At 25.4% G+C, this 20,234-nt stretch overlaps 1 protein-coding gene and 1 long non-coding RNA gene across 2 annotated transcripts in view; one reads left to right on the top strand and one right to left on the bottom strand.

The window, feature by feature from the left end:
- The window catches only part of LOC111623407 (adenylate cyclase type 2-like), a 136,888-nt gene that overhangs the window by 40,139 nt on the left and 76,515 nt on the right, over window positions 1–20,234 (bottom strand). The gene's annotated exons all lie outside the window — the stretch shown is intronic.
- LOC111623408 lies at window positions 4,815–13,333 on the top strand. Its single transcript, XR_002756435.1, has 3 exons — window positions 4,815–4,917; window positions 5,518–5,657; window positions 13,211–13,333. It is a non-coding gene; the product is annotated as an uncharacterized LOC111623408 (long non-coding RNA).

Raw genomic sequence — 20,234 nt, forward strand, 5'->3', positions numbered from 1 at the left:
AATTTGAAAATTACATTCTGAACTTAAATAACATTAAAATAATAAAAAAAAACAATTAAAGTAATTACTTCTATATCAACGTTTTTTTCCATACCTTTGTAATTTCTGAAAAATTCTAAAATAAACCAACAACGAGTTGCTCAACTTTCCCGGCAACATTTAAAATTTTGGTGCGCCATCTATTATTATATTTTATTTAAAAACTTTTTATATTTTTAACTATTATAAAATGAAAAAACCTTAATTTTGAGGGTAGGGATGGGTTTTATAAAAATTGTAAATGCTAATAATGAGTAAAATAGTCATTAAGTCCTACCCTACTGGAGATACACAGAAATTTCATTATCTCCTCATCCCCTCGACCTTTAATCACCAAAATTTAATAGCGTCAATCCTCCTAAGAAACAAACCTCCCTGTAAAATATTAGAAATTTTCGACAAAAAGCACAGGAGTTAAACTTCAAAAAGATAAACAAAATTATGCCCCTCACACACAAACATCCATTCATCCCAGGACTTTTGCATTTCTTGACGTTTCAAGGTGTCATAAGACATTGAATGTAAAAATCTTGGAGACATTTTTTGACCTATCGTCATACTTTTATATAACAGCCAGACAAGTAATTTGATTTTGTTAATAATCTAGAATTTAAACTTTTGTCTTAAGATAAGTAGAATAACTATAAAAGCATTCTAAGATAAGAAGTTTTATTGTTAGATCTGATATTATATAAAGTACGTTATAATAATTTTTATTGCTCGTTAAAAGAAATTTAATTCTGGAAACAAATAAGATCAAAATGACCCATGATCCCATTAACTTAATGAACTTCATTGTAGTAAACTAAATATATTCCTGTGAGAAAAATTAGATCAGTTACATAAATTATAATTTATTGAAATTCGTTGTTAAGGCAATTTATTTAATAATTCAAATACCAAATAAAATAATTACGAAATGACTGAATATTTATATATTAAACTACACATCTTACTGTAGCCCTACTATAACAGTTTATTGAAGATAAATAGGATAAAAATTTACTTTAAATTTTTATGTAACTTATTTATTATTGAATATCATGTTACAAAACTTTTCTTTATATCAAAATATTCTGAAAACTATCAAAATTTAAATCCTTGTTTGTAATCTGGATGTCTACTGGACTACTTGTATCATTTTACATGTTTATAGATACTTTTGAAAATTTCATGACGTAAATAATATTTTTATACTTCAATGAAATTTTGTAATTTTGAACTAAACTAACGTCATAAAATTACGAAATTTTAGATCTCATTCTGTTTAGAAATAATCTATGATTAACATCAGAGACCCGGATACTTATATTTCTGTCATCCTTCTGTTGGATGTGACAACTTATAATAACGAGATGAAGCAATCGAACTTTTATTACCGAAGAACTCTTACATAGATTAAAATGATAATCTTCAGACTGGATGTAATTTTCCTTCATTGCACTTCGCACACCTTGTAAATAAAATATTTTCGACTTGAAATGTCCGTTTTTAATCACAATTCGATACGGAAATTGCGACAAAAAAAATCAACTTTAATCAACGAAGTTCAAAACGTGTAAATTATAAACTGAAGTTTATAATATAATATTTTCTAATACATTAATGTTTTTTTGAGCATCACATGTCAAAAACTTTTTAAAACAGCATAAATGCTGAAACTAATGATATAGCTTACAAGTAAAATTTTAGAAGCTTCATACCGAATATGCAAATTTTGATGAAACTTGTAGTTTAATGGAATGAAGTTATAAAAATTTTATGCAGTGGCACGTTATAAGTTCATGAAGCCCAACAAATTTGAATTAGGGGGCTGCATGTACGGTGTTGACTTCAGGCATTTTTCTTTGAGGGAAATTTTTGAAGGAAATATTTTTTTAATAAAATTCCACCCCAGGCAATTGCTCTTTTTTTTGCCCATAACGCACCACTGATTTTATGGTGTTAAATTGTTTGACGTTTAACAATTACAAATGTTAAAAACTTCTAATAACATATTTTGGATGAATCCTCCTTATAAATATTAAATATTTTACAATTTTAAATAAATCTTGAATAATTATTTATCTATTATGTAGAAGAGAATTGCATATTATAAATTTTTAGCTTTTATTTAATTTATAATATAATCTTTTATTTACATTACTTAATGTAAAACGGTAATGAAACATTTAATATTACATATAAAAATTTATCTTTTCTAATTGCTTACATATATTTAAATAATTTTATATTTCTGTTTATCTTGTTTACTTATGTTTAATAACTGTGTTAATGTGATTTATTTTAATTAAATCTAGTCGATTAATTTTGGATATTTTCATCTCTATTAAATATAAGCCTATAACTGTAAATATGATAAATAATAATAATGTATTAACGAGTGTTTCAAATTGTACAAACTTTATTCTACTTACATTTTAATGATTTTCAATTAAAATGTATTAATACTTAATTCAAATGAATACTCGGAGGAAACTTTGATGGCATTTATAATTATTGAACATTTTTTTCTGACAATAAAAAATTTTTAATCAATTGTTCCTGTTAACATGAAATTGCTCCTCATTGTTCGTTTAATCAAATGGTAATCAAATATTCGAAATAACCGTTTCTTGATTTCACAGGCTGTTTTTTCTAGATTCTGTTTGATGTGATGCTGTTAAATTGGCTTTGCATATATATATATATTTAAGTGTTACAATACAATCATTTTCCAAAAAAATGGGATTGTAAAATCAATATAAACTGTTATTTTCAAATATTTCATTATTACACTATTCAGATAACAAGGAACAATTAGTTTTTGTTGAAAAAATTCTCAGCAAAAATTAATTAAGTATCTATTTACGGCAGAATAAAATGTTTTAATAATTATAAATATCATTAAAAATTTAATATGATAATAGAAAATTTATCCAAAGAAAAAATTAATAAATGTTGATAGATGATGATAAATACCATGAAGATTAAAAACACTCTATAGACTAAATATGACTAAAGTTATTATATATATATATTGGTAAAATACTTATATACATTACAATAAATATACATATACTGTATAATTAAAACCTTATTAAAATTGTTAGCTTTATGTTTTGGTAATTTAATTTTTCCATATATTTTGAAGAGATAATTTAATTTCAAATATTAATATGTAAACTTATAAAGTAGTGAATGAAGTAGTAGTACGGGTATATCAAATTACTTACATGCTAATGCATATTAATATTTATGCAATATTGTGATAACACAGTCGAAGTGGTATACGTAAGAAATGCTCAATGTAATTGAAAAATTTTAGTTTTTAATAAAATAGCATATGGAAAACTTTAAATTTAAAATAAATATAAATAATTGTTTAATTACACTCTATCCATTTAATATATAATGTCAATCATGATATTTTAAACTGGATGCAAAATTAAAATTATGCATGAATTTCAATAAGAAATAATTCAATGTATAATTAATTGAGCATATCGACTGTGAAATTATTTATTTAAAATAAGGAAATTTAAATTTACAAAACAGTTTAAAAATAGCAAATATACGAGTAATGAATAATTCACAAGCTACATTCAAAAAAGAATGGAAATAAACTGCAAAAGAAAAATTAATCCAACTTTAAATACTTTTATTTTAATATTAATAATTAGAATAACTTCGTCATAATTAATCACATATGGTGGAAATATTAGTAACAATACAAAATTAATCGGAAATTATACCAATTACTTCATAAACTCATTAAAAAGTCTCAAATTATAAATAAATAATAGCATTACTAAAATGTCATTATTACAATATATAATTTTAAATTAAATAATATTTAAACTTAATTATAAATTTATAATAATACTGATCTTATTAAAAAACGATAAGCGGTGACCTCGTGTTTAATAATGAATAATTTTAAGATTTAAATAATATCAACTTTATATCTGCACGAATTCAAGTTGAGGTATCCGTTATTCAATCCTTGAATGAAATTTTAAAAATGTATGAAACTATACTTAAACCACATAGCAAGAATTCCTTTTAAAATTTTTATTATTTTTTGATATTGTTAGAGCTAAGCTACATATTTTAAAAACTGAGTTAGTTCCATTTACTAAAAGAGGAAATGTAGATTTACTTAACTAAGCAACAGTGTATCGATTCACAATTCGACCTTGATATCATCCAGCGAAAACGTTAAGATAACTTGTACAATGATTTAATGAGAGTAATTTTATTCATTAATAATGGATAAATTCTCAAACATACTTGGTTTTATATATTGCCTTTTTGGATTTAACAATATTTTAATTATATCTGTGTGTTTTTTAATTAAAATATTAATAAATTTATGTATAAGTCAGTATCTTTATACATGTAATTGAAATTACAGTTATTTATTTTTAATTATGTTTTTATATTAAAGAATATTTTATTACAAAATCGCTTTATTTTGAAAATTTAATGAATAAATTTCAATTAAATCAAATACCGTAACTTATTTTTATTTTTATAACTCTCACAACAGACATAAGTGATAAATGAAAATCAGGTAAACCAGTTATAAAAAAATGTCTAATTTTGTAAATATTATTTCAAATAACTGATTATAAATAAGTTATATANCCTGAAATGTGTATAATATATATAGGTATATATATATATTTTTTAATATTTTCAACAATGGAATTTACAAATAAATAACAAAATCAAATAACTGAATACGATTTAGTTTATTTTTATATACCATTGTTGAAAATATTAACAATAAGCTTATTTGTTCTCTTTATTAAAGATGTTCTTTATATGATTTAACTTAGGTTTTTATTAGTTAAGAGATGTTTCTCTACCTACAAACTGAGAAAGACTACCAAAGTACGTTGGTGGGAGCGTAGACCTCTCATTATACCATTGCTATAAATAGTTGAATTGTAATTAGAAACAAATTTATGATTTTAAGTATTTTTATTTCGAAACGATAGTTTTGTTTATATAGGCCTATATACATATATATAATGTAATTTATCATAATATTACTGCTGTAGATCGATATTGACAGAATATAACAAAATTGTTCTAGAAAATTTGTAGTATCAAGAAATGGCCACAAAAATCGAAAATTTATTTTACAGAAAATAAATCTTTCCTTTTTATTTTTTCTAATAAATTTTAAAAAATGAAAAACTAAATAAATGGTGTGATTAACGACTGTATTTTACGTTATAGATTTATAAAATTTTACCCTATTAAAAGTCTTTCCATCTAAAAAAAATTTTTTTAAATAATCCGTTTTGAGACGATTTTTACTTCGTTTCTTAGTAGGTTTCTAAATAAGCGTTATTACTTTAGACAGTTTTTCCAACATTATTTTATTACATTTTTTCTAATTTTTCTGATATTCTTAAATCTTTCTATTAAGCTTTATATTAATACTGTCAGTTTTACTTTATTAAGCAAATTCTTATTTCATTTCAGCCTGTTATTTCAGCAGAATGTATACGGTACTGAATGTATTACCATTGCTATTTTCACCTGTCTCAGATTGTCAGTGAGACCCTGAAATTTTTATCGATGTAAAGTTGTGTTTCGTCGGATCTATTATAAGTTTATTATAAGTAAATATTATTTTTCCGTGTATACATTTATATACATGTATACTTTTATATGAGTACGTTACTCTTACTTAATATATCATTTTCCGGAGAAAAAGCTGGGTACTAACTAGTTCTAACGTAAAATTAAAAATAAAACAATTGTAACACAGAGCAAACAAAATTATTTTCTAGGTCAATGAGAAAGTTGAGATAATTTATATATTTTATTAATAACAGTATATTGCCTTTAATAAAGTTTTAAATATGCCATGATTTAGAATAAGAATTCTAAAAGACAGCAAAAATGACTAAACATATTAGGAAATTCAATACAATTAATAATATTCAATGTGAAACTGCTGAATTGATTAAAATAATGCTTTATTGTAGAGAATAAATACGGTATTTGAGCTATTTGTGAGCCATAGAATTATGCTACGTATAGGATTAAATATCAATTTAAAACTTCTAAAATATTAGAATAAATAAAATTTTCCTTAACATTTTTAGAAATATGTACATGTTCGATGATATTGTTATGAAGCTATTATTTATTAAAATTAAATCAAAATAAGTTAAAATAAAAAGATCTAGTAATATCTTTCTCTCTTAAATTGAAAGTTTCTAAGTTAAAATTTTTGCTATTAATCGTGACAAAATTCTCAATCTTTCTTAATTTATTCATTTTATTCTTGTAATCTAAAAATAATAAAATAGTTATAGAATAAAAATATATAGGTTGCTATTAGCAAAAATGAGAATTTATAAATAAATTTAGAGAAAATATTTTCAACTTTTGTTAATTATTCTGTAAACATTCTGAAGATATTTTATGTTAATGATTACTTAAGCAAACTAAGACTTACTTGATTTATTTAATTATTTTTATATTCTAACTTAATTTGAATCTGATTATTTATATAAATGCTTTATACTTTATATATATAGTCTTGTCTTTTAAGAAATATTTTCTGAAACATATTTTGTCACTATTCTCTTATACGAGATATATTTATGATAGTGTTTTTATCGTTCGATTTTCTCAAAATCTTTTAGTGTACTGATTGTGATATGAAGTTTTTGTGTGTTATTTTTTCCTTTCGGCCGTTTTGACTTAAAAGTTCCACTTCAAAATGGTCAAAATAACACAAATTCCAACTTGCAAAATAAATATGTAGCAGTGATTTATTTTCATATTAGTGCGACATGTTTGATAATCATAAAAAGTTTTACTATATATATATATACATATGGGCATTAATTAACTACTAATGTGATTAAACTACATAGTTAACTACTAGTTACAATTGCTGCTCAATTTAGTAATTAAACTGCTGTATGCTTGATTTCAACTATTCTAACTAGTTTTCATTTTAATTCCCTTGTTAATTCCTTAATACTGCCTTGATGTAATCCATTGTATAAAGCAGAACGAACACGTCTTAATTTTTATGAAAATCGTTTAACGGTTTTACTCATTTTGAGAAATTGTAGCGTTTGAAATTTTTATCTTGCTTGTTGATAAAAGTAAAAAAAAAAAAAACAATCATTAGATATAGCTACGTTTTGCTTTGTACTGTACATATGTAAGATAATATATGGCTTTTTATGAAAGTATATTTTTATTTTGTTTTGTTCATCATGTTATTATCAATACTTATTACGCCATCCTTACGTTAAAATGGTTGACAGTAATTTTCATGTAAATTAGAAATTCAGAAAACAGCAATGTTAATTTGAGTGTGGTTCACTAGTAGTAAAACCACTGTTCTCAAATTCGCGCATTGCCAGCATGCTGGCCGCGTGGAATTTCCCAGGTTTTCTTTACCTGTATTAAGGCCAGTTTCCTATAAAAATCCCACTAAGAGGCACTTTCTCTTTGGCCGATCACCCAAGTGTTGCATTTTATTAAACCGTCAATCAAATCAAATCATAGTTGAGTATGTTACGAAATTACAGGCACGTAAAGAATGATTTTTAAAATTCAGCACTATACTCGTCAGTATTGCTGCAGTATAACATCTATTTTCTTGTCAGGACAAATTTTAACATCTAGACAACGAAGAATATCGGATGAAAAATTTGAAAAACTTGTATTCTGAGACATCAGTTAAAAAGAAAAAAGAAAAATATTAAATAATAAGAATGGAATACAAACAGAACTGTCGTTTTAATCTAATGTTTTATTTTTTTCTATTTATGAATAGTTTAAATGTAGTTAACTAGTAGTTTTAACTACTATCATAAAAACGAAGTACTTATATAACTATATAGTTAACTAGTAATTAAATTACATTGCCTTTTATACTGGTTAACTATTCAGTTAACTACATTTTATGCAATTAGTGTCCATTATTAAATTTAGTCTATATAAGTTAAAAATTTGTTTTACCACATAAAAATAAAATATATTTATATTTTTTGTAAATTTTGTTTTATACCTATTGTGATAATCGATTATATTTATAATATTGACCATTCTATAAAACTTTTATCAAGTCTCTTTTAAAATGCATTTTTCCTTGATGTCATATTAATATTTAATGAATATTGCAGAAAGTATTTGTTAAACTAATTAATTTTAAAAAATTCTAAGTAGTCTAAACTGATGGATTTATGTGAGCTATAAAGAATAGATGAAATAGGTATACAGAAAATAAAATTTCTCTTTTGTTTTCAACGAGATAACGAAATAATGCATCTAACAATAGATAAAAGTAGGTTTAATAAATATAACCTGCAACAGAAAAGTGTAAAAACAATCTAAATTTTCTAATTTACTTGAAAATGTGAAATTTTTTATCCCTAATTTATTTTATTTTTCACTGAATGTTATCTGTTTTACTTCTCAGAAATTTAGAAACAATGTATAAAATACTCAATTCGATAATTCTTTTTGAAAACTAATATCTTATCAAACTCCCATTTCTGTTTATAACCTCAAATTCAGGCATTGTTTTAACTAGGTCTTTGAGATAGAGTTTGTTAATTTCTTCCCAATTTTCGATGATTACTCGTTTTAAGTCTTCAACTGGACTACTGATTCCGAATAGCATATGCTTTTCTTGCTACTGGTAATACTCTCCAAACATTTTCTATCGGGTTGTATTCTGGAGAGCATAGAATTACTTGGATTCTATTTTCCAAAAAGAACTCTCAAGTAGATCTGGCAGTGTTGGAGTAGCATCATCTTATTGCAGTTTCCAAATAGAAAATGCATGCCCTTTTCATGCGTGCCAAACGTGGCACGCCAATGAATTTTTCCAGCATGAAATCACCTTAAAAAATAAATATCCAACATTTTCGCTGAGTTCTATATTTTAACTTAATAGTATTTGTCAATTTAGAAAAAAATCTGCTAAATCTAGCTTTCCTGTAGCATTATCTAGCCGCTAGAACAAATAATAATATGCTCTCAAAAATTTCGGCTGATACGTGAGAAAATTTTGCATTGTAGATTCGGGATTCTAGCACGCAAACCTAAAAATGTTACTTACCCTGAGTCTTATATTCTCTCTAAAGGAAAGCTTCTCCATGTCTTGGTAGTTGTGTTGGTTCATTATACCACGTATTTGAACACAATGTGGTCCTGTTATCATAGCCAAAACCAGCCATATCATAATCGATTCATTAGTTTGCTGGCATAAAGAAAATATTTTAGGTTCCTTTTGAAGATCGTACTAATAGTACTATAATCTACCAAGACAGGGCCGTCTAAATTAAATTTATTTTCGTTACTGAATACTATTCTTTCAGATTCCCATTCTCCTCTCCACGAAATGTGCTCTTCTGCCAAAGCTATTCTTGCTGCCATTTTATCTTTAATAAACTCTGGTTGTCCTTTTCTTTTAACGTCAGACATTTACTGTTCTTTACCACTTTCCAACCATGTACCGGGATACCTTAATGTTATTTGTACAAGTAGACTCAATCTGTTTCCTTTGGAATTATTCTTTTGTTAGTAAGCACCTTAGATCTACCAGGTGAATTTCTCTTAAATTTAAGTAACTGTGAATAACTTTCCTTGATCTATTCAATTTCTTTGCAGTTACAGTCACGGATAAATCTGATTTAACAAACGTAATTTTTCTCTTTTCATTTTCGTTCAGTTTAGGTGCTTTTCCCATTTTTCTTAAAGTTTGATTAAATATGCCGAATAAAGTGGAAAAAGTCGTGTGCAGTTTGAAAAATCTAGTGAGCAAGAGCGAATAATATTGCTTGGTAACAGTTACCTTAGCAACACAATGTTCAAATACTTTTATAAAGTGTTTGAACATTGTGTTTCTAAATTAAAATATCAGTTATTTTACTTTTATCTCACTTTATTTTATTTTCTTAATAGTGAAGTGCACAACAATCAAATCAGTTATTATATTGTGTTATTCATACATTAATATTTGTAAAATAATAAATCATAATAAATTAAAGATTAGAGAAATTTTAAATTTTCAAGTAAATTAGAAAATTTTGCATTTTTTTCTAAATTTTTTCTGTCGCACCTTAAAACAATCGATAATGATATATTTAAATAATGGAAGCGCCATTTAAATTTAAAATAACAAGATTTTAAATAATTTATTTAGATGTCAATACTGGTTTATAATCAATATACAGTAATATAGTGTTCCAAAACTTATGATACACTTATGATAGTTTAACACTTATTAGAAACATGTGGCTTTATTTATAAAACTATTTATTTTCTTTCTAAACACGTACAGTACAGATGTATCTCTCCCACTTAAGCTGAATTTGTGTTAAGATATCAGATATTATGCGCATAAATGAACTTTTTATAGGTTCTTTTATGTGATTCGTGCTTTGAATCTGTACTGGTAAACCAAAGTGTCCCACAAGTAAAAATCAAGAGGGTTAAAGCCTTATAGGCCACTCCACGGACACGACGACGATTCACGAATCTGGAAACTAATTATCCAATTTAGTAAGTTCAAGTGTCTTCGAGAGGAAGGAGCTGGGGATTTTTCCTCGGATCCGGAGAAAACTTAGGAGGCGGTACTTGTTCCTCTCCGTATAATTTAATGTTGTTTTCACTATATAATTAATTAATTAAAACTTTAAAACTTTATTTTTAAAGATTTTATTTATTTTGCTATTAAGAAAACTTAATTTTTAAATTTTTTATTAATAAAGAAATCTACATATTTCATTTATTCAGAACGACATAATAGCAAAATGGGACCGCCCTATCCCCATACCCATGCAAACTATCTACGGCACTGCCTATGTATCGTGACTTTTGGGACATTCTGTACATAAATATATTATTAAATAACTATTATACTTATTAATTAAGTTATGTATATTTAACTTAAAGTACAGAACTTAGACGGTCGACTTTCTTACAACCGCTTCTGCATTAAGGAAAAAATTGATTTGCTGAGTTTATTTAATGTGACTAACTTTACTCAGAATTTTGTTATTTGCTTGTATCAAACAACGTAAACGTACGATATCGTACAATAATCAATATTATATAAAGTAAAACTTAATGAATATTATAATGCTGTACGAATTTTACTTTCAGGCTCTGTTATTTAACAGAGGGAAAGTATAGCGATCTTGTCAAAAAATTATCCCCCCAAGATTTTTACGTTTTCAGATTCAGAGGACTTGAAATGTCGAGAAAAGCCAAAAAGAAAAAAATTCAGGGTTTTTTTAAAATGTATATATAGATGTTAGTAGGTTATTTGGTGCATGATTTTGTTCAGCTTTTTTGAAGCTTAATAACTTGTGCGTTTTGTTGAAATTTTCTGAAATTTTTCAGGTATTTTCTGTATTAGGGAGATAGATGTTATTAAATTTTGTTCATTAAAGGTGGAAGGATCATATGTCATAACTCGAGTAGGATCGGACTTAATGACGATTTTACTCGTTATTAGCATTTGCAAATTTTTACCAAAACCCATCCCGACCCTCAAATTTAAGCTGTTTGCTATTAATAATAATACTGTAATTAAAAATATGATATTTAATTTAAAATAAATTTTTTATAATAAATAACATCACGAGCAATTTTTAATGTTGCCGGGAAAGTTAAGCAACTCGTTGCTGAATTTTTTAAAATATTAAACAAGAAATAATATCTTCAAAGTATTTATGAATTATTTAAATATCTTAATAAACAATATATACAATATAAGCATTGTAAGCAGTATGTTATATTTATTCCATTTTTCAGTTCACATTATTAGATCTAATACAACAGTACAATATTATTTCGGAATGTGAATTAGATGCCTTAATGTTCCAGCATACATCATATTAATAATCCTATTGATGTGGTGTATACCGGAACATGCGAATTAACTGTATTAACAACTAATTCTCATTCCGAAGTAATATTGTACTGTTGTATTTGATCTATAGACAGAAACTTATTTCTAATAATATATCAATACTATCTTTTAAACAAAAATGTTTATTTATAATTGCTTTGATATTATCTTGTAGCAATTTCATTGATCTATACTTTTTTAAAACTAAATTTTTAATCGTTTTCATTTTAGATTTGTTTTTTTTTTTTTTATATTAACTTTTTAAATAATTCAAAAGAAAAAAAATTTATACATTACGTATTTAAAAACTAACTTAGTCTCTGTAAATATTTGTATTTCGTAATTGCAACAGTGTTACATTCTTTGATGTAATAAAATTGGATCAATTCTCTTTTACACATCTGTCACCTTCACATTAACGGGTTTAACTTTCCTCTTGCGTGATTAGAAATTTCGGATAATACAAAACTTTATGAAATATCTCATCGTCAACTTCTAATAAATAATAACCAATAATCTATAGAAATGATTGACATTTCTTAATTTAAATATTAAAGATATTTAAACGTAACCACAATTTATTTATTAGCTTAATTTGTGCTATTTTAAAAGGAATGAGATTTTATTCATTTTCTATTTATTAAATATTATTTTTTAAAATACGGTAGATGTTTTTATATTTCTTGTATAAAAAATTTTTATAATTATATATTCGTAATTCATAAGTTTGCAAGACTTCTCAAAAAGTATTGAAATTTTGGTATGTATGTATGTTAACACCTTGAACAAATGAAATTCCTGATACAATTTCTAATTAAAAATTCACTGTTATTTATGATTTCGACAGGATTGCCGTACTGTAAGATATTATCTTAAGACAACAAGAGAAAATCTCAACAGGCGGCAAACCAAAACTGATCCGAATCTTCAAGATTTTTCCTGTGTAATTCATATCGTTGTTTCCCATTTCTCGTCTATTGTTAACCATTTCCATGCAGACCAAATCTGCATGCAATGGGTGAAATTGCAACCGAAATTGTAACATTTACTGTACTGATATCTCGCGTTCATAAGTATACAAAATATATATATTTTTTCACAAATTATTGCATTACATTATAACATTTTCGGCTACAAACCACAAAAATATGTTTGTTTATCCGTATGATTAATGTTGACTGTAAAATTAATTGACATTAAACGTATTGCACATAAATTGGGATTGTTTGTGGTTGTTTATATCAAAAATAATAGAATTCCAATGTCCGATTTTTGTAGTTGGAAGTCGAAAGAAATGAAATTCCTTGCACATTATCTGATGACAATTATTGCAGCTAAAAATGTAATAAATTATCTAATAAAACATCCTATCAGCAATTTCAACCAAGATTTATATCGGATGTAGTATACAGACGCAACAATAAAGGACGAGAATGTCACTGTGTCCATAGAATAATTTTGAAAATCGCTATCCTGACTGACTATCTTGGAAGTTGCGCTATGTAATCAACGATTTGCTGAGGATTGCGTGATGATGAAAATGGACAAGTATGGCTCCATATCCAATTAAAATAAATGCATATACAAAGTACTTATTAATAATACTTATTTATTTATTTTTGTTAGAAAACATATTAACTCTAAAAGGTTATCCAAATGATTGAAACACATTCTCATAATTTTGTATTTTAAATCTGTGTACCGGTAATTTGATAAATAATAAAAATAATTAAAAATGCAATTATTTTCTTAAAACGTTATAAATAAGTATACGATTTTATAAGTAACTAAATGCTTATGTTTATTCTTCTTCTATATTAGTCTATAAATTAACATTAATTTATTTACTCAAGTTACTTGTTTTAAAGTAGCATTACATTAAAAAACTAGAGTAAATATCTATTAGAGAAGGCTTTATAATGTATAATATTTGTTGTTACAATAAAAAAAATTAATATAAGATTTATGATACATTCATTGATGAAATAAATTGTGCACACATAGCTATATACTGACTTCTGCTACAATTCTATATCTCAAAACGGGTATTGTATGTAAATAATTTTAATTGTGCCAGTTATGTATTTTCAGTTGCATGCCAGATAATAATGCTTAATAGTGAGTAATCTAAAAGCCAAATGAATATCTAAAACATCACCATAACTTATGAAAGGAAAAATATAAACCAGTTCATAAACAGACCATAGTATAGAATACATGGATAGTGAAACAATATGTGAAGGAATAGAGTTATGCGGAATTCAATAAAATTACTTATATAAACAAATAGATAAAAAGTATTTAAAGGGTAAATAACATTCGAAGATTAAGTTAAATCCATCATTGTTCAGTTTTAAAAAAGAATTTAAAAAAGAATACCATAACAAGTTGTAATAATTATAGAGGAGTCATTGTCTTAAGTATACTATGTTGAGTTTTCAAAAAGTTAATTTAAGAAAGAATGAAATAATATGTAAAAATAAAATTTTTAGAGAAGAGTATGTGGATTTGAGATACAAACGTAACATTAAAGACCAAGTACTTTAGGGATATTACTGAAAAATAATTCGAATATAGGCCTAATGAAAAATGCTAAATAAATTTCATAGATTTCAGGAAGGATTTTAACTGAAAATAAAGAACATTATAGAGAACGCTTGAGGACTGTAGAGTACTAAATAGTGTACACATTTTAAAAAAATCTATAAAAATTCTGTGAATATCAAAAAAATACAAGAATTAACGGCATAATTTAAAAGTTCCGGTGGAATCAAGGAAGGTCATAATTTATCCCGAAATCTATTCAGTTTAATATTACAGATGGCAATAGCCAAAGCTGCAGAAACCGAAAGGGCAAGAATAAGTGCATGGGATGCATGGGATTAAGTTAAGCAGCCTAGGATTTTCAGATGCTATAACATTCTTGGCAAACACAGAAAGATATTTATAAAGGATAACTAATAATATCAAAGAAAAGTGCCAAAATTTGGATTAAAAATTAACTTTGATAAAACAAAAATTTTATATATTAATAAACAAATAAAGTAAATTATTATCAAAATAAATGATTAAGAATTAAATAGGATTACACGCTTATCAGTAATAGCATTTAGAAAATTTTCAAAAATATGGGAAAGAAAGACACGAAATAAAATTAAAGTTTGTGAAACAATGATATTTCCTATATTCATACATAGAGAGAGACAAAAACAGTTACAGTCGACCCCCCTATAACACTTTTGATTATTCTGTTGCACAGAATAATCAACAGTGTTATAGTATCCGTTCACAGCCCGGCACACGTATTTGTAAAATCTAAGTGACTCGTACAACATGGAATTCATATAAAACGGAATATTCAACAGTGTTATAGCGGGGTCAACTGTAAAGCTTAACGCAGTTAAAGTCATTAATGCTTAAGAAAAGTTGACTTAAAAATTTGGTAATCATAATCAAAGATACTAAAAATAAGGGATGAAGCAATTAGACTTAAAAAAAATCTTAGAGAGAATATAAAAGGAAGAATGAGTTGATTCGGATGTCGTGAAAATGAAAGAAATTCGAATATCAAATAAAGCAGAATATATGGTCATACAGAGTAAAATATTAGAAGAGAGACTTGAAAAGTTGGATAGCTAAGATTTAAAATATATACCCTATATAAAATTAAACTTAGATAAGAGACTTTGAATTGGACAAACATAGTATATAAAACAAATAGCATGAAAGAACGAAGTGAATTCATTCTGCTCCATGTCATTAGATATGTGATGAAGGCAAAAGAAGAAAAGGCCAATGTTAAATTTGGGACGATCTCCTAGCGATCAGTAACTATCAAACCTTTGAGTTGTGAAAAATCTTAGAAACTCGTATTTTAATGAATCAAGCATTCAATCAAGAACTTTGTGTAAATTGAATTCTTCATTTTTTAAAATCGTTAGAGATTAGGGGAGACTGGGACTAGTTGTTACGATGTGTTTTTAACATTTTCAGTTAGGTGCAGCGCTCCACTATCCACAGAGCACTTGGCATATTGAACAAGCGTACTTCACGCGAAGTTTGAGGTTTCTAATGGCAAGTGAGCTAATGGCTACGTCATTTTATGTTCTTAAATTAATTTCCTCTGGTTGTGTTTCACGTGAATTGAAGGTCTGAAAGTATGTCGCCATTATTGTACAGTCCATGTTTGGTAATTACTATTTATCTTTAATTTCACGCTATTGCCGATCAGTTTGCTTAGTTTACGAACAGAACTAGGTTAAAAGTAAAAGACACTTTCGGGAGCTAGTTGCTACCACGCGAAAAAGGCACATTGTTACATTGTAACTTACTCGACACTTTGGACCTGTCATTGTTTTCGGTTCTATCTTTAAAGAGTTCTACGAACACAGTAGAAAAAACTAGTAGCGTAATAATAGACGAAAACGTACTGTATATGAGAAAACAACAAAGGATGTTAAGGTAAGAAAATCTGATGATGATTTTAGAACATCTGCAGAAATCAATAAAGTCAATTTCACAACATTTCAATGATGCATTAAAAAATATGATAAGTTACAGAATTTTTCTCCTTTAACACTTTGCCTATATGTCTGTTTTTTATATAAACAATCTGATGTAATAGTTTTCCCCGACTCTGTAACAACTTGCTTCGCTGTAGGGCAAGTTTATACATTTAAAGAATTACAAATATTCAAAATTTTTAAGTTTATAAGACATGGATATTTAATTTGAAAAAGTATATAGTATCAAAAGATGTTCCACTATCGAAAATTTCGATATTTCAAATGCAGTAAAAAAAATTATGTAAAAAATTGCTGAAATTATAACAATTAGTACCCGTTTCCCTATAAACAAGACACTTGAAGCAGGGTAAATTAATTTATTAATATTTAAAAAATAAAAAACTGTGAAATTTTTTACTTAAAAAATTTAAAGAATCTAAAATCTCTGATTAAATATTACTTATTAAAATTATAAAGTAAATTAATCTACAATGTTTATAAATTGTTATAATATTTAACGATTTCAAAACACGAAGAATTTAATTTATACAAAGTTCTTGATCGAATGCTTGATCATTGAAATACGAATTCCTAAGATTTTTCAGGAATTAAAGATTTGATAACTGTTGTAAAACTATGCCAAAAATGAAATATTTCATAATACTTTAATTTTGGTATCGTTATTATTTTTGTTTTTTTAATTAATTATAATCCATGATTAAAACTATTACCATGTTGGTTTTATTTCATAAAGTGTAATTTTTAAAAATAATCAAGAAATTGTAGGATTTCAAAAATAATTTTACAAAGCTAATGTTGACAACAAATAAAAAATATTTTATAAAAAAATAGCCTTCTTTTTACGAAATGATAAATATATATTAAAAATTAATTTACAAAATTAGCTTAATGTATTTTGTTACTTTATTTAATTTCTCTATTAACATGTTTTATATTTTATAAAATTCATAACTATAATTTTTAGTAGAATTTGTAAAATTATTTAATATTTTTTAGAAATTCCTATACTATTTCATTATTCATTTATTTTTACAGGTAGGTAATTGCATACAATCAACAAATAAATAATTAATTCTAAATTTCTGATATGATCGTGCCAACTGTCGTGTCTGAAAGTGAATCAGAACAAAATTTATTTATAACCATCATCATCGATTCTGGATCATTATGAAGAACAGTAAGAATTACTTCGTAAAAATAAATTCTTGATGAGAAAACAGTTTCTTCAGACAAGCAATTTCTACGTATGGCGAAACATTAAATTGATTATAACAAGCACACTTAATCCTTTCCAGGAAAGAAAATTTAAAATCATCAAATAAAGAGTTTGTCAAAATTCGTCATGGAAATTTGATCTTAATATTTGTTTAGTATCATTTTAAAATCTTAATTGAAAAGGAAAAAGAAAAAATAAAAGTAAAATAAGAAATATAATAATTATTCCTAAAATTATTGTATTACATTATATTAAATTAAATTAACAATGTTACGATGTCGTCGAATTCGTTGTTGATTCAATTTGATTAAATGGCTTTATTCTTTCGAGGACAAAGTATACTTTAACTATCGTTTGTTCTCGAAAGAATTGCCTCATTTAATCGAATCCATTTAATATGTTTAAAGTATCTCAAATTTATATTTTACTCAAATTTAGACATAGATTTTTTTTCATATATACAATAATGTTCTTCATATATTTTTACTTGTAATGATGGAATAATAATAATAAATCATTAGTGAAGTATTGATACATTAAACATTTTTAAAATTTAGTATTCGATATAGACTAATAAAATATAAATAAATGTAGCAATAAATAGACTTCATTTTATTTTACATCAACTTGATAATATTTTCTGTGGTGTATTTTATAATATTGATATAAAATGAATTCATAATAATTAAACAAAATTTTAAATTTTTTAAATTTCATAATTAATTGGGAATAATTTGCGTTTTTAGAATAATATTTTTAAAGAGCGTTTTTAAAATATGAAATTATTTTCTATTAATTATAGTTTTTCCATTAAAAAGTAGTAATTTGTTATATTTATATTTATGTTGTTTTAGAAAGATACCTGTTATTTGCAAATATTATTATTTTTATTTAAAATTAACTACAAATTTCAGTTGATAATTACAAGTAACCCAGTAGTGTATTAATTAATTATCAATAATCACAACTAGTAATTAGTTATTAATTATATTAGAAGTAATTATTAATTATATAAAGTTATCAATGTAATAACTCGCATGATTATTTTTTTAATTACAATTATCATCAAAAAAGCATAACTTATTCTTTCCAAAACATTTTATTTATAATTAAAAATAATCGAATAAATTAAAATATAAAATGATTTTATTCAGATAATCCGATTTTATAGTATCCAATTCAATTAAAATTTATTATAAACATTATTGGCTTTGTATAAAAATTCGTATAGTAGTAATAGCATGTAAAATCATTTCGAAATTGGAGAGTATTTGTGGTATTTATTATAATGATATTGTAAATTATTATGTTTAATTATTATGATATAGAGGTAACCCTCGATATATTCGGTTAATTGATTTCGCAAGTATACCGCACATATCGAAGTTAACAATCAACGAGAAAGAAATTAATTCCTGAATTAGGTCATTAGGAAGTCGTTTAAAATTCATAATTTTTATATTTATATTCTTTTAGAAGTTAAAAAAAAAGGAAAATGAAAAATTCAAATTAAAAAACGTTTATCAAACAATTATTAACTAAATTAAATAATAAATGAGCAAAGTTGGACAAAGTATAGTGTAATTGCACACAAAAGTCAAAACAACTCGAGAAATAATATTAAAGATAGATTATAGAAAGATTACATGTTAGACTATTCACTAATGTAACCTAAAAAAGAAAGCCATGAAGTAAACAATTTGAAAAATTAAGGAAAATATTTGATACGTGCAATGCCATAATGCTGCAAATGCTTTTTTTTTTCTAAATACGTTTTATTGAAGAATTTAATTCTAAACGCAATGTTTTGTGCTGCAAAAAATATTGTGGCAATATTGGCATTGCAAGTGGCTGTATTTTGAAGTTAAATTTATGTGAAGCCATAACACTTAAAAAGCCAAATTGCAAGTCACATGACTTTTTAAAACGTTACTGCTCATATTTACATCATTTTGATATTTCAGAGAATTTGTAACCTAGTGAGATTTTTACCATTTTATTGTAAAATTAAAATAAATTCATTCACTAGAAAAAGCGTTTTTTACCTCTCCTGAAAAGTTTGTATTTTTGGCATTTACATTTCACGCTTTATTTATCACTTGTCGCCTATGCAGTTTCTGCCTTAGTTTTTTCCTTCTTAAAGTTTTCTGTAAAAGATGAAGAATTAAAACAGAAGTGTTTGCAGAAATTATACTAAATGTAAAAATAGAAATTAAACTATCCTAATAAGAACACTGCACTAGGAAAACGAAAGTTCACTTTTTCTGCTAGCAGTGAGCAGAAGTGGGGAGAAAGGATCAGTTTAGCGTGCTACTTCTGAGCTCTGTCGAGATGACAACGTCTAATTTTTATCTGAACAGACCCGCATTAAATGAACCCACACTGATCGAAACCGCATATATCGAGGTTTACGTGTATTAGAATAACAAATATAATTTTTAACGTAATTATTTTAATAAGATGGATTGTACATAGAAAAAATAGTATATTCAGTAAAACTGTCATTGTTAAAATCAATAATTGAAGTAATAAACATAAGTTATTGAAATACAGTAAATAC

The sequence above is a fragment of the Centruroides sculpturatus genome, unplaced genomic scaffold (assembly GCF_000671375.1).
Source record: "Centruroides sculpturatus isolate CEXI.00-Female unplaced genomic scaffold, Cexi_2.0 scaffold314, whole genome shotgun sequence".
Taxonomy (NCBI): Eukaryota; Metazoa; Arthropoda; class Arachnida; order Scorpiones; family Buthidae; genus Centruroides; species Centruroides sculpturatus.